The sequence below is a fragment of the Physella acuta genome, unplaced genomic scaffold (assembly GCF_028476545.2).
Source record: "Physella acuta isolate Inbredline_101_S28 unplaced genomic scaffold, ASM2847654v3 ptg001006l, whole genome shotgun sequence".
Lineage (NCBI taxonomy): Eukaryota > Metazoa > Mollusca > Gastropoda > Physidae > Physella > Physella acuta.
In genome coordinates, this window is record NW_026732523.1 from 334,732 (window position 1) to 344,703 (window position 9,972).

Below are 9,972 nucleotides of genomic sequence, written 5' to 3' on the forward strand. Positions count from 1 at the left end.
GTTTTCCGAGCCTATCTGCTCTATGTTGCTTCTGATTTGTCTCCCCCTATATTTATATTCTTGTATTTTCGAAAGTTCTGTTTCTATTGAGTCTATTTGTTCTTTGTTAATGTTTTTTTCCCTAAAGCATACTTAATTTTTTTATCTAGTTTAGTTTCTATGTGGTCCCTAACGCTACTAATGCTACAAGCATATTGCATTGATATTCGCTTAATATCTTATTTAAAATCGTCCCAATGTTGGATTTTGTTCGATTTTGGTGATGACTTTGTGTAAAATTGTATTACGTCTTTTATGCTTTTGTGTAGCGCTCGTCTAAAAATAGTGAATTATTGAGTTTCAAGTAGGTGTTGTGTTTTGGTTTGTTTTGTGTTTGTTCGTTGTTTAAAGTTGTCAGAACTACTGTATGGTCGCTACACTGTAGTGTTGAGAATAGGTGTTCTACTTTGTTGATTTTCATGCTCAGTGTGGCGTAAATTCTGTCTTATCGGAATCTATTCCCAAATGTTTTACATCAGTGAGTGGTTTGTAAGGTGTGTGGATATCGTGCTATGCATGTGTAGACTAGTTCGAAGGATGTTTTAATGTTGTTGATTTAGTCGGCGTGTGGTTTGTCTGCGGTTAAGAGGTTTCGAATAATGTCTTTTGGTTCTACAATGTCTAGTTTGTCTTCAACGAAATTAAAGTACTTTGGGGCTAGGCGTGTCGGGGTTGGCCGTGTAGGGCTCTGGATAGTATCAGTTTCAATAATGTGTTCATTTTCTTTGCTTCGTGAACTGTCTTTTTTTTATCTTTACTTAAAGGCTTGTATATGTATATATATATATATATATATATATATATATATATATATATATATATATATATATATATATATATATATATATATATATATATATATATATATATATATATATTATTTTGTGACATTTGTATTAGTAAGAGCCATTTATGAAGAATACATTTCTAGAAAACAAAAAAGTACGATAAAGCGATTTCTTTCAGTTTGATTACCCTTGTATCAAATTCATTTTATTACATTCACTGTTGTGTTCGGTGTTTCTTTTGTAGTCCATTTTAGAGTTAAAGATAGGCTAAATATCATTTAGCAACACAACTGAAACACGGGTAGCATTTGAAAAATAAGATATTTATATAAAAAAAAGAGTTGAATGTTTGGGTGATTTTGGTGGAGACTATTTTCGTTACGAGTTTAGATATTTATATAAAAAAAACTTCTACTAACTAAAGGGTAAGATTAATAAATTTTATTTCAAGAAGATGTAAGAGATAATATATAAAAATGTATGACATATTCAAATGTAAAAAGCACACAATAAAACCCATACGTTGTAGTTTTACTTCATGTATCAAGTCACAGAGAGGCGGACAGACGTAAAAAGCCAATTACAAAGTAATAACGATTATAGAAAAAAGCTTTGTTGTAACAAAAACATGTATAAATCATCTCCAGTTCGCACCGCAGATACATGAGACATACGAAATAGAGTCAATTAATTTAAATTATCTCGAGATATATTAGAGGGGGGGGGGTAGTGTGTTCAGCACAATGCCCAGCCGCTGTTACTTTGCCTAACGCTAATCAGTGGAGTGGCGTGGTCTAGCGGCAGAAAGCACTGTTGACGCCCTGGATGTCCCGGCTTCTTTACTTTTTATTATATTCATGTAAGAAAACGCTGGCTTGTATGAATATGTTGACCCGAAGATCGTCAGCACTCCAGATAACAACTTCTTCACCTCACTTTACTATCCTGTGAGACTATTCCATGCGTCACATATTAGTGCCTCAACTCGCAGCATATCTTTTAGAGTCGTCCTTTTGTGCAGCGTAACGTGCATGTTTTACTGGACCTCCAATTCTTCTAACTTGCTCGTGATTTCTGTGAACTTACCATTCTACAAATGTTTGGATTTCAAATCCAGCCATTTTATTTGAAGCGAATCAGCATCAATTCTAAATGGCTCAATGTTGATCTTCATATTTATCGAAATTAAGTAATTTATCGCTCTCCGTGTGTTCAACAACAAAAAGATAAAAATAAAAATAATACATTCGAAACAATCCACTTCTTCAAGCAAAGGCATACGCTGGGTTTTTTCCTTTTCTTGCAGTTTTACATTAAGCTCGTTTAGTTCTTTGTATTATCCACAATTACCTTGAATGTTTCAATTCGGGATGGACAAGTTAATAGGAAGTACATTGAAATAGGGAGTAACTAAATATCCTAATATATAAAAGCTATTGTGCGCAATTATCTCTCTCTCTCTATCTCTTTGTCTCTCTCTCTCTCTCTCTCTCTCTCTCTCTCTCTCTCTCTCTCTCTCTCTCTCTGTACGCAAAATATTTTCGCAGAATCTTCAGCGATATATGGTGAACTTGATACGGGATTTTGTTGAAAATAATATGTTAGATGTTTTAAATGTATAAACACAATTTTATTTGAAGAAGAAAAATAAAAAAAAATAAAGGCATATTCGAATGTAGCAAAACAGTTTTAATTATGCAACCGGGAAAGTGTTTATAGTGTGAAATAGAACGCATGAAACAATGACGTCACATTCGAATTGTTTACAGTAAGGAAAGTACACAAATCTAATGGCGTTATCTTCCGATTTTAGAATATAAAGAAATGAGAATGAGCTATTTCATTCAAATATGATTTAGATCTACGTACGCTATAAAATTAATACAATACAATTTTCTCGGCCTAAACTTAAAAAAAATGACTATTAGGAGTCTAGATCTAGATATTCTAGATCTAGATGTTCTAGCTCTTCTGGATCTAGAGATTCTAGATCTAGATGATCTAGAACTACGGAAAAATTAGATTTAGACAGATTTAGACCCTACCTAGATCTAGAATGTATACAACCAACCGGGGACGTCAATTTCGTGGAAGACAGTTTAGACGTTGTAGGACCAAAAGACATAATTCGAAACCGCTTAACCGCAGACAAACCACACGCCGATTCAATCAACAATATTAAAACATATTTTAATTTAGTTGACACATACAGAGCGCAATATCCACACATAATACAAACCACCCACGGAAATAACACATCTGGGTATAGATTCCGTCTAGACAGAATTTACGCCCCAGTGAACAAATCAACAAAGTATAACACCTATTCTCAACACTAAAGTTTAGCGACCATACAGCAGTTCTGACAACTTTAAACAATGAACAAACACAAAGCAAACAAAAAAAAATAACACATACTGGAAATTCAATAATACACTATTACTAGACGGGCGCTACACAAAAACATAAAAAGACATAATACAATTTTACACGCAGTCATCACCAAAATTTAACAAAATCCAATATTGGGAAGATTTAAAACAAGACATTAAGCGAGTATCTATTCAATATGCATGTAGCATTAATAGCGTTAGGGCCCACATAGAAACTAAACTAGAAAACAACAACTAAGTATTCTTAAGGGGAAAAAACAATAACAAAGAACAAATACACTCAATAGAAACGGAACTTTCGAAAATACAAGAATATAAATATAGAAAGGCACAAATCAGAATCAAAATAGAGCAGATAAGCTTGGAAAACCAAACACACCACACCCTCATACTAGAACAAAGCATACAAAGATCAAAACAAATCAAACAAATAATGGACGAAAACAAATAAGAAACGACTGACCCAAGAAAGATTTTAAAATCTACCCGCCCTTTTTATTTAATTTTTCTACATAATCTTTTCCCCTTCGTGCCCAATACGCAAATGGCAGATAAAGTAAAGACCGTGTTTCAATCCCCTCGACATACAGGGAGATAATGTGGTCAGTACTAAACCTATCCGCCTTAGTTACCTAAGGTGCGCCAGGTACCCATCAGAGCTGGATGAACTCACGGAGCCCAACAGAACTGAGCCCGGAACTCGAGATATTCGGACTAGCAGTAGAAAGTTTGTGTTTAGTATTATAGCTTAAAAAGTGTACTCTTACTTTTGTAATTTAACACTTGTGAAAGCTTGTTAATATAAATAGTATTTGGTATGTTTTTTAGTCTTAAATGAAAAAATAAATAAAGCAACGTTATACAAATGACGCAATCCGTCACATTGTCACATGATCCGGAGGTTGATTAAACCACACCCAAAAGGGCAACTCCCCCCCCCCCCCCCCGCTAATCCAAACACCCACACTAAACCAAACACCCCCAATAATCCAAACATCCCCACTAATCCAAACACCCCCACTAATCCAAACACCCCCACTAATCCAAACACCCTCACTCAACTTACCCACAGTAAACCCAATCACATGTAGATTTATTTATATACACACAAACACTCAAATAATTTCCTTTGTCTACACTACAACACCACACAGTCATTTCTCCCACACTAAATTCTCCCACACTAAATTCTCCCGCACTATATTCTCTGTGACCTACTTAGGTCTTTTATGTATTTATATTATTTATTTTTCTTGAGTTAAGTAATTGACCTTGGGAGAGTTATTAGTTCACCGGTTCTCATCGGTCAACTGAACTCAGTCACCTGATGTGATTGGATTTTAATCCTTATCAGATCCTCAGCCAATGGTCTTATGGCATTGAAGATCCTTAACCGATCCTCAACCAATGGCCTTAGAACATTACAGTAACCTCGCTTGGTTTTGAACCTAGTTATAAACTCGAGAGGAAATTTCTCGAGGCAGTTGTTTGACCTTTGGACACAGGCAAGCAGCTAGATTGTCCTTGGACTAGGGGGGAGATGTGCCGTATGTTCAGTGCGCCTTATTCAGTTGTGTAGTTTGTGACATAACTTATTTACTTATATAAGTTATTTTGTGACCATGTGCAGTGTTACTGATATTTTCCTAAGGTGAATTATTTCTCCGATGTCATATCGGAGATAGATTGTTCTCTAGTTTGGAGATGTATTTAAGTGAACTTGCAAGTTCTGTAAGTTGGCTTATTTAGTTTATTATTGATCTTAAGTTGGTGTTTTAGTAAACCTGAGAGATTTGTAAGTTGACGTTTGTGGTTTATTTATTGACGTTAATGAATTAATGGATTATACTCAAGTGTTGACTCTGTGTCTATTGTACATACTTGTTCACATATTAAAATAGTAGTTGTCAGTTTAACCTAAGTTGAGTTTCATCTATTCCTACGTGTCATTACCCCTAGACTGTTGACACAAGCCCACGTAGATGCAGGTGTGCTCTTTCTGTCCAAAGGTTTCTGTCTGACTACATTAAACGATCCCGGGGCGTTCTAAGGCTCTGCGTCTGTCAGAGGCGGAACGTTACATCTCCCACACTAAACTCTCCCACACTAAATTCTTCCACACTAAATTCTCCCACACTAAATTCTCCCACACTAAATTCTTCCACACTAAATTCTCCCACACTAAATTCTTCCACACTAAATTCTCCCACACTAAATTCTCCCACACTAAATTCTTCCACACTAAATTCTCCCACACTAAATTCTCCCACACTAAATTCTTCCACACTAAATTCTTCCACACTAAATTCTTCCACACTAAATTCTTCCACACTAAATTCTTCCACACTAAATTCTCCCACACTAAATTCTTCCACACTAAATTCTCCCACACTAAATTCTTCCACACTAAACTCTCCCACACTAAATTCTCCACACTAAATTCTTCCACACTAAATTCTCCCACACTAAATTCTTCCACACTAAATTCTCGCAAACTAAACTCTTACACACCAAAAATCTCCCAAATCTAAACACGATACAAAAATAGTCTCCGCCAAAATTACCCAAACATTCAACTCCCCCATATTAGTTTCCATCACACACCTCCCCCCCCCCCCACCCCACCTGACATGGAACTAAAAACTGACACAGAATATTAATATTAAACCCGAGAGTGCACCAAGGTGTAACACAGTTCTCAGCGGTTTGCTCTCGTCTTTTGTTTGATTCAAAATGTCTCGCGCATGTAATTATTTTGTAAGGGGAAAAAACAAACATTGTTTTTTTTTCATGGGAGGTAATTATAAAAACTAAACAATAGTAAGAAATGGAAAAAATAATAATATATTATCAAGCAAAAACAAGAAAATTAACTTTATTATAAATTATAGAAAATTAAATTACAAAAAAGTTATTAACACCTCTGGTGATTAATAACAAAATTTTAATTACAACACCTAGTAATTGTTAGTTGTTAATTGAATAATTAGATGTCACTTATACCAACCAGCTTTAATATTTATACCAAGAAAATTCTTCTAGCCTCGTTTGGGTTGATATCTATTGGGCTTTATTTTTTTTTTTTACTTGCGTAAAGTTTCGCTAACAAAAAAAAAAAAAAAAAAAAAAAAAAAAAAAAAAAAAAAAAAAAAAAAAAAAGTAAAGTTTCGCTAACACAACTACCACTCTGACGACACAAACCTATGAGAAATCTTAGGTGGGAGGCTTCCGTCAAATCCCAGCAAATCAACTACTCAACCTTCCTAAAATATGCACTCGTCAACAGCTTCGCTTTGGCTATTTCAACTATTTGACCAAGCTCAAATTCTTCACATCTACAACCCTCGACTCAGCAATATCAGGAAAACTTCACTCTTCAACATCAGCTCGCCCACCTCAATTACTCGACTACGACTCAACTTCACTTTTCTTCAAAACCACAATGAACAATAATCCAAAGCAACTTACGTCGAACGATCTCTCAACACAAAGACCCCCCAACTCAACTACTCTCTCCAAGCTACACTACATCAAACAACTCTACTATCAACGACAATACACGAAACTCACCCCTTCAACAACGCATCATACCTCATCGATTCAACTCTATCATCAACGCCATGACACCAAACTCATCCCTTCATCAACGGAACATCCCTCATTGATACTCTCGAACTACATCTACCAACCAAGATTCAACCACAACCTAATCAAGATAGTTTATACGCGCAAGAACAAAGGCCAAGAACTACGAGAAGCGATCATGTATTGTCCTGTACTCTATGTTATATTATTATGTAAAAAATCCGGAAATGAAAAACAAGAAATCAGAAGAACATGGGAAAATGAAATCAAGGAACATGGAAAAATGGAACCAAGAAAACAGAAGGAAAATCAAGAAAATTACATTGTACATTTTTCATTTTATGCAATGCCATGTATTGTAACTATTTTATCATGTTCATGCAACCTCTCCACACAGCTAGCTCCTTGCTCTACAGGAGTGAACTGTGTGGAAGGAAGACTATTAAACTTTTAAAAAAAAATATATTTATTTATATATGTACGAGCTCCTCGAACATTCCGATTATTGCAAGAGCCTGCTTCTACTCTACGCAGAAAAGAACGGACAAAGTGGCCATCTAAAATGGGTGCCCCCTACAATCACCGAAAACACAATCAACCAGATCGTGAGAACACTGGCCGTAGCTGACACGAACGTCACAACTCTCCGAATGGGGAAAGGTGACAAGTGGGCCATCGATTTCCACCCCAACGCTCCTCTGGAAGATCTCCCCCACTATCTGGATGTGGAAATCGGTGGAGAAATCCACCAACTACTACTGCTTCAACTAAACGGAAGGAAAACGGTCTGCAGACTGTGTAATACCACTCTTTACGGACCCTCGGCTTGCAAAAGCCAATTTGTACGCGAACGTGACAACATTCAAATAGACGAGGATGGCAACCATCATCTAGGCATCGAGCCTACAAGAACCGAAACTTCAGACGACAACGACTCCGCATGCTAAGAGAACAGATATTTCAATCCGTGGTCCGGATTACTAGTGGGCTAATTATGGTCTAGTTTTCAAGGTTCCGGTTAAATCAGTGGCGCCGTTAGCTTAGCGATCCGGCTAAGTCAGTATTCCGGCTAACGCAGTGGTCTGGCAAAATCAGTGGTCCGGCAAAAATCAGTGATCTGGCTTACGGGTCCGGTTACATCAGTGGTCCGATACTCAGTGTTCTAGTTAACTTATTAATCCGGCTAACTCAGTCGTCCGGCTAACTTAGTCCTCCGGCTATCCCAGTTGTCCGGCTACATTAGTGGTCAGGCAAACTCAGTGGTCCGGTTAACTCAGTGATCCGGAAAAATAACAGTGAACCGGCTTTCTCCATGATTCGGTTTACTTGGTGTTCCGGCTAACTCAGTGGTCCGGCTAACTCAGTGGTCCGGCTAACTCAGTGGTCCGGCTAAGTCAGTGATCCGGCAAAATAAGTGAACCGACTATCTCAATGCTTCGGTTTACTTGGTGTTCCGGCTACCTTAGTGGTCCGGCTAACTCAGCGGTCCGGCAAAATAAGTGAACCGACTATCTCAATGCTTCTGTTTACTTGGTGTTCCGGCTACCTTAGTGGTCCGGCTAATTTAGTATTCTGGCTATCCCAGTGGTCCGGCTTATGGGTCCGGCTAATCCAGTATTCCAACTAACTATGTGGTCCGGTTAAATCGTTGGTCCGGCTAACTCAGTGGTCCGGCTAGCCCCGTGATCCGGTTCACTAAATGTTCCGGCTAACTAAGTGTTCCGGCTAACAGGTCCGGCTAAGTGTTCCGACTACCGGGTCCGGCTATCTTACCACGTGTCAAACAGATCCGGTTACCGACCTTGTTACCACAGCGCTGATTGTGTTTCTCACCCGGCTGGTCAATAATTGATGCACGTGCTACTGGGGTGTACTCAAGACCTGCTGAAGAATTAGGGAGAGGCGGGGGTGGGAGTGGGGGTGAAATGCCCACATATTAATAGTGTTAGTCCCGAGAGTGCACCAAGGTGTAACACAATTCTCAGCGGTTTGCTGTCATCTCCTGTTTCTGTCAAAGTATCACGCGCGTAGAACTTTTTTTGTCAGGGGAAATAACAATGTTTTCTCTAAAAGGAGATAATTATATAATTAAACCATAAAAAGAAAAGAAAAAAGAATTAATACATATTTAAAAAAAAACAACAAGTAAACAAACGTTAGTATTAATTATAAAAAATTAAATTACAAGGAAAATATTTAAAACTGTTGGTGATTAACAACAAATTGTTAATCACAAATCCCAGTAATTGTTAGTTGCTAATCCAATAATAAGTTGCCAATAGTATCAACCAGCTGTAATATTAATACCAAGAAAACTTATGATTAATTATTGCTTCTAGCAGTTGAGTAAAGTCTTGAATTTATATCTGTTACCAGGTAGCCCCGTAAGTTTACGGGACAGATTTTAGATTTAATTTTTAGCAGACGACTGGACAAATATGGCACACCAACACACATACAATAAATAGTAACACCCCAGTAGTCAGTTCACACACATCACAGTCTCTTACGCCTGGCTCGCCTTAAACTTACACACTCAGTGTCCTGTCAGCCATCGCGACCCGCCCCTCACCCTCAGCAGTCATTTTACCCAACCAACCTTCACCTCCACCTCCCCGCCTCATCAACGTTCTTCCCTTAAATCTAGTTTATTCATGTAACTCTTAGACATATTGTGGCTGTTAAGGAATTTTATTTGAAAACGTGTGTAATTGCCTTTTTTTTACACTGTCATACAGTTTTAAATATCTGTTGTTCAAGCGTGTATCACCCCCCCCACCCAAAAAAAAAAAGCAATGCATACGAGATTCCCCCACCCCCTCCCCTTGTCACCAATGCTGGATACCCCTAACACTGTATCACAAACAATTGGAAGACTTATTTCCCCTTCTAGCAGTCATGTCACGCAACAATGATTGCGCTGCCTGGCCTGCCTTACCCAACCAACTCACACCCATCTCGCCCCGCCCCATTACTGCACTGGTGTTTTTTTTTTTTTTATTTAATGGTAAAGTTGTTCATCCATGTAATTTTGAGACAGAATATAGCATGTTGTTAAATCTTGGCTTTTGAAAGCAGTGAAAGTGTACTATCATTGGCGTTTCCATACAGGACAATCCTCTTACTGCTAGCAGCAAGATATATCACCATAAAGATGTAAAACATTT